Consider the following 6,325-nt stretch of genomic DNA (forward strand, 5'->3'; position numbering starts at 1 on the left):
GCTGTTTTCTACATTGCACAGAGTCCAGTTCTGTTTTGATCAACTCTTGACTCTTTTGTGAGGAGAAAACAGAGAGAGATCCAGAGCCAGGATTCCCCCCACCCCCATCCCTCAGAGGACTTGGAGTGGGAGGACCCAGTAAATACCTAGGCAGCCAGAGATGTTGGGAATTTCATTCCCATCTCCATGGGTGGTCTGCATCAGAAGGCAATCTCCAGCCTGCAACTTCAGGTCACAGTCCAAACAAGCTCCTGAAGGTCTTGATCAAGAAGAACCAGCAAGGAGGACCTGCCCCCTCCCAGGTACAACTGGGTCAGAGCAGTAGCGGAGCCAAAGAAAGCCCAGGCTGGGGGCTGGGAGCTGGCAGGCTGGGGGCTGGGAGCTGGCAGGCTGAGCTCCATCTCTGAGGCATTTGCTCTTTCTTTTCCTCTGAGGATTTTCTCTTTCTGGAACCAAAGAAGGGGACAAGGGCTGATAGTTTAAACTAAAAGAAGGGAGATGTAGGCTGGGTAGAAGGAAGACATTTTTGACACGGAGGGTGGCGAGACCCTGGCTCAGGAGCCCCATCCTTGGAAGCACTCCAGGTGAGGACGTTTGGAGCTCTGAGCAACCTGCTCCAGGTGGGGATGTCCCTGCTGACTGCAAGGGGGTTGGACAAGATGGTCCCTTCTGTCCCTTTGTCCTTGGTTAACAGTTCACAGGATGGGAGGGGTTGGAAAGAACCTCTGGAGATCATCCAGTCCAAGCCCCTGCCAGAGCAGGAGCAGAGAACCCAGCACAGGGCACACAGGAACACATCCAGACAGGGCTGGGAAGGCTCCAGAGAAGGAGACTCCACAACCTCTCTGGGCAGCCTGCTCCAGGGCTCTGGGAACCTCACAGGGCAGAAGTTCCTCCTCATGTTGAGCTGGAACCTCCTGGGCTGCAGTTTATATCCATTGCCCCTTGGCCTATCCCAGGGTGCAGCTGAGCAGAGCCTGTCCCTGTCCCCTCCCTCCTGACCCCCAGCCCTCAGCTATTGATAGGCATTGATCAGATCCCTCTCAGCCTTCTCCTCTGCAGACTCAACAGCCCCAGGGCTCTCAGTCTCTCCTCCCCAGGCAGTGCTGCAGTCCTTTCAGCATCCTTGGAGCCTCCCTTGGACTCTCTGCAGCAGATCCCTGTCCCTCCTGAGCTGGGGAGCCCAGAGCTGGATGCAATATTCCAGGTGAGGTCTCCCCAGGGCAGAGCAGAGGGGGAGGAGAAGCTCCCTCTGCTTCACTTGATGGTTTCATTGGTCTGACCCAGGCAAAGTGATTGCCCAGTTCTCTAGGCTGATACATGCTGCTGAAGGTGATGCACACCATGTAGAGTGTCACAGCTCTGCCTCAGTTCTCCAGATCTGAGACAGGCACAGAAAAGAGCAACCCTTTTTTCCAAGCCTACAGCAACACCAACCCCCTGACTGGAGCAGTTTGGCATTTCTAGAGGTCTGAGAAGGCAGAGGTTCTGCTGGGAGGCAAAGGCTTTATGCCCAACCTGTGGAGCACAGAACATTAAGTCCCAAGGGACCTTTGCCCACAGGGACCCTGTTTCTATGGATATGGCCCTGGCAGAGCATATCACAGTCTAAACACATAGCAGATGGAGCCTGAGTGGCCCATGAGACTTCTCCAGCTGTGAAACCCAGAGAGCCAAAGAAGCAGCAGTGAGAGCTGCTGTCCCCAGGGTCCTGCCAGGGCCCTGGGTACCACCCAGAGCCGTGGAAGTCAGAGCTTGCTTGGCTGTGCTCATCCCTCCCATTCAGCTCTCATTTGCCTGCTGCTAGGCCCAGTGGGAAAAGTTCTCTTTCTCTAATGTATTCTTCATAACACAACTTCTGCTCTCACAGAATGCTCCAGGCTGGAAGGGACCTGCAGAGCTCACCCAGCCCAACCTCCCTGCAGCCAGCAGGGACATCCCCAACCACATCAGGCTGCCCAGGGCCCTGCCCAGCCTCACCTTGAATATCTCCAGGGAAGGAGCCTCAGCCACCTCCCTGGGCAGCCTGTGCCAGTGTTCCACCACCCTCATGGTGAAGAACTTCTTCCTCACATCCAACCCCAATCTGCTCTGCTCTAGTTTGAAGCCATTGCCCCTGCTCCTGTCCCTGCAGCCCTTTGCAAACAGTCTCTCTGCAGCCTTCTTGCAGCCCCCTTCAGGTCCTGCCAGGCTGCTCTTAGGTCTCCCCAGAGCCTTCTCCTCTCCAGGCTGAACACTCCCAGCTCCCTCAGCCTGGCCTCACAGCAGAGCTGCTCCAACCCCCTGAGCATTCCCATGGCCTCCTCTGGAGCCTCTCCATCAGCTCCAGGTCCTTGCTGTGCTGAGGGCTCCAGCCCTGCCCCCAGCACTGCAGGTGAGGTCTCCCCAGAGCAGAGCAGAGTGGCAGAATCACCTCTCTGGCTCTCTGGCAATGCTGCTTTGGATGCAGCCCAGGCTGCCCTTGGCCTTCTGTACTGCAGTCTCACACTGCCTGCTCCTGGCCAGCTTCTCATCCCTCAGCACCCCCAAGTCCTTCTCCTCAGGGCTGCTTCCTATCCCCTCCTCCCCCAGTCTGTGTTGACAGCAATTGATCCTTCTCCTCTACTCTGGATTTCACCTTATGTGGTGTTAGGTAAAGCCTGCAAAGGGAAAAAGCTACTCCAGGTCTTCCAAGTGTCAAGGGATTCACCTTTACTCCCAAAGACTGGTTATGAAGAGGATTAAAAGCTGCAGAACTGGGACATAAGGAGGTGGAAAGTGCTAAAGTGGGGCAGGCAGGTTCTTGACCTACTCTGTTATCTAATTGCTTTGCAAACGAGAACACTGAAGCCTCTGGCAGCTGTTTGAAGAAGCATTTAACAGGACCAACAATTAAATAATAGATAAATAAAGAGAAACAACCCCCAAAGCCCTGGCTGAGTATTTGAGTCTGGATTTCAGCAGCAGCCCAGGGGCCACGGGAAAGGCAAGGTCTGCACACAAGGCTGCCACAGCCGGCACGGAACATGAGCTGTGCAGCGTGGGAAGATCGAGCTGCAGTGAAAAACTGACCACAAAACAGAGTTCCTGGCTGAAGGAAAGGAGGCTGAACTGCTTCTGCCATGAGAAAAACAAAAAGGGGGGTGAAGGAAGGAAAGGAAGTTGGTCAACGTTCAGAAGGGAGCACAGCAGCCAACCTGACTCGGTCGCTCCGCTGTGAGTGCCAGCGCGGGGCCAGGACCCTGTTTGTTGGCCTCAGGGGTCTCTTGCCCCAGGTCTGGCTGGGTCAAAGCTTGAAAGCAAGTCCCATTCGGTATCAGGGCAGCTGCTGCTGCTCTGCAAAAGGGCTTTCTGCTGGTTTGGTTGGTTGCCTCCCCCCCCGGGCCTGAGAAAGCACGTCGTGTCTTGGAAGGGAGAGCAAGGGCAGCCCTGGCTCCGCGCTGGGGCTGACGTCCCCTGGGAGCCCTGGTTATGGGTGGTGTGCTACCAGGAAGGCATCATCAGAATGGGAACCCAGGGAAGAAAGAGAGAGACACAGAGAGAGAGCTGAGCTTGGCTGCCAGGGCTGAGCTGTCTGTGCCTCTGGCAGAGTCACAGCCCAGCCGTGCCTGCAAGCCGCCAAGCACAGCGAAAACAAGCAGGGGGCCTGTGCCTGTGGAAAGGATTGAGCTGGAAAGGGAGACCTGGCTAAGAAAGATCTGCTCACACACAAGGGCTGAAGGCTTCAGTACCACAGCACTTTTCCAGCCAGGCTGGCCCAGAGACTCAGAAACTAGACAGAGGGATGAAGTTTGTTGCAGCAGAAGGGGCAGGACGGGAAAGGAAGGGCTTGGGACACACAGACAGAGGCCAATGGAGGTCCTCTTCCCCCTCTACTGTGCCCTACTGAGGCCACATCTGGAGTACTGAGGTCACTTCTGGGCTCCCCAGTTCAAGAGAGGCAAGAAAACTGCTGGGGAGAGTTCAGGGAAGATTACAGAGCTGCTGAGGGACCTGGAGCAGCTCTGGGAGGAGCAAAGGCTGAGAGCCCTGGGGCTGAGAGCCTGCAGCAGAGCAGCCCCAGAGGGGAGCTGAGCAATGCTCAGCAAGAGCTGAAGGAGCTGTGGGGGGCAAGAGGCTGTGGCCAGGCTCTTGTCAGTGGTGCCCAGGGACAGGACAAGGGGCAGTGGGCACAAAGTGGAGCCCAGGAGGTTCCATCTGAACAGGAGGAGAAACTTCCTTGCTGTGAGGGTGCTGGAAGCCTGGAGCAGGCTGCCCAGAGAGGTTGTGGAGTCTCCTTGTGTGGAGAGCTTCCAACCCCCCCTGGCCATCGTGCTCCTGGGCAAGCTGCTGTGGGTGCCCTGCTTTGGCAGGGGGTTGGACTGGGTGAGCTCCAGGGGGTCCCCTCCAGCCCCCACCGTGCTGCAGGGCTGCTTCACTTCCAGGAAGCCTCAGAGATGTGTTTCATGGCAAGCGAGGGAAGGACGTCAGCTTCTTGGGGAGTTCCAGAGACCTAAGGGCTGCTCCTGGAGTGCTCACTCTGGTGGGCTGGGGAAGTTTATTCCTCTTCCTGAGCAAGGATTTTGCTGGGCAAGACAAATCCAAAAGAGCAGCACTGCCTCCAGCTCCCTGCTCTACGAAGAGCTGACCATTTCCATGGCATTTCTCTCTTGCCTCCTAAATGCCCTCCCCCCAGAAGTTACAAAACCGCTTGGAGTTCTCTTGTGACAGAGGAAAGGTTACATGGAGTCAGCTTCCATCACCAGATTTCATCTCCAGAGCTACTTCCTGTACTTAATCCTGACCTAAACCAACCTGTGTTTGCAAACAAAGCTTCCCCCACCTCCGTGTGACATGTGTCCTCTTGCTGACTTGAGCAGGCAGGAAGAAGGCACTCAGTGTGTCAGCAGGCATGGGATCAGGCTCTGAAAGCACGCTGCACAAGTGACTCACCCTGCCTGCTGGCTCTCTCAGGGAGCTGAGCTCTGCTCTGCCTGGAGATGAGCTTTGCAGTGGGTAGCACGAGGAGGGATGCTCACCATCAGCTCCCAGCTCAGAGGGGAACCCTGCAGTGCACGTTGGGGTCATCCCAGCAGGGTGAGTGCTGGAAGGCACCCTGGAGATCATCCACTCCAAGCCCCCTGGAGATCATCCACTCCAAGCCCCCTGCTGAGCATCCACTCCAAGCCCCCTGGAGATCATCCACTCCAAGCCCCCTGCTGAAGCAGGGCACCCACAGCAGCTTGCACAGGATCGACTGGCCAAGGTGGTCCCCATCCACAAGCAGGGTGGGATGGAGGAACCTGGAAACTCCAGGCCTGGCAGCCTGACCTCAGTGCCAGGGAAAGTGATGGAGCAGATTATCCTGGGGGCAATAACTGCACCTGAAGCATGGCCAAGGGCTCAGGCCCAGCCAGCATGGAGTTAGGAAGGGCAGGTCCTGCCTGACCAACCTGATCTCCTTCCATGCCCAGGGGACTGCCTGGTGGATGTGGGGCAGGCTGTGGATGTGGTCTGCCTGGACTGCAGCAAGGCCTTGGACACCATCCCCCACAGCAAACTCCTGGCCAAGCTGTCAGCCCCTGGCTGGGACAGCAGCTCTCTGAGCTGGGTTAGGAACTGGCTGGAGGCTGAGCCCAGAGAGTGGTGGTGAATGGTGCCACAGCCAGCTGGCAGCCAGGCACCAGTGGTGTACCCCAGGGATCAGTGCTGGGCCCCAGCCTGTTCAGTATCTTGATTGATGATCTGGAGGAGGGGATGGAGTCCAGCATCAGTGAATGTGCAGCTGACAGCAAGCTGGGGGCAGGAGTTGAGCTGTTAGAGGGTAGAAGAGCTCTGCAGAGGGACCTTGCCAGGCTGCACAGATGGGCAGAGGCCAAGGGCAGGAGATTGAACACATCCAAGTGCCAGGGGCTGCACATTGGCCACAACAACCCCAGGCAGTGCCACAGGCTGGGGTCAGAGTGGCTGAGAGCAGCCAAACAGAGAGGGACCTGGGGACAGTGGTGGACAGCAGCTGAACATGAGCCAGCAGTGTGCCCAGGGGGCCAAGAAGGCCAAAGGCATCCTGGCCTGCATCAGGAACAGTGTGGCCAGCAGGAGCAGGGAGGTCATTCTGCCCTGTGCTCAGCACTGCTGAGGCCACACCTGGAGTCCTGTGTCCAGTTCTGGGCTCCTCAGGTCAGGAAAGATGTTGAGCTGCTGGAAGGTGTCCAGAGAAGGGCAACAAAGCTGGGGAGGGGTCTGGAGCACAGCCCTGTGAGGAGAGGCTGAGGGAGCTGGGGTTGCTTAGCCTGCAGAAGAGGAGGCTCAGGGGAGACCTTCTTGCTCTCTGCAACTCCCTGCAGGGAGGTTGTAGCCAGGTGGG

Source organism: Dryobates pubescens, chromosome 5 (genome assembly GCF_014839835.1).
Source record: "Dryobates pubescens isolate bDryPub1 chromosome 5, bDryPub1.pri, whole genome shotgun sequence".
Classification (NCBI taxonomy): Eukaryota; Metazoa; Chordata; class Aves; order Piciformes; family Picidae; genus Dryobates; species Dryobates pubescens.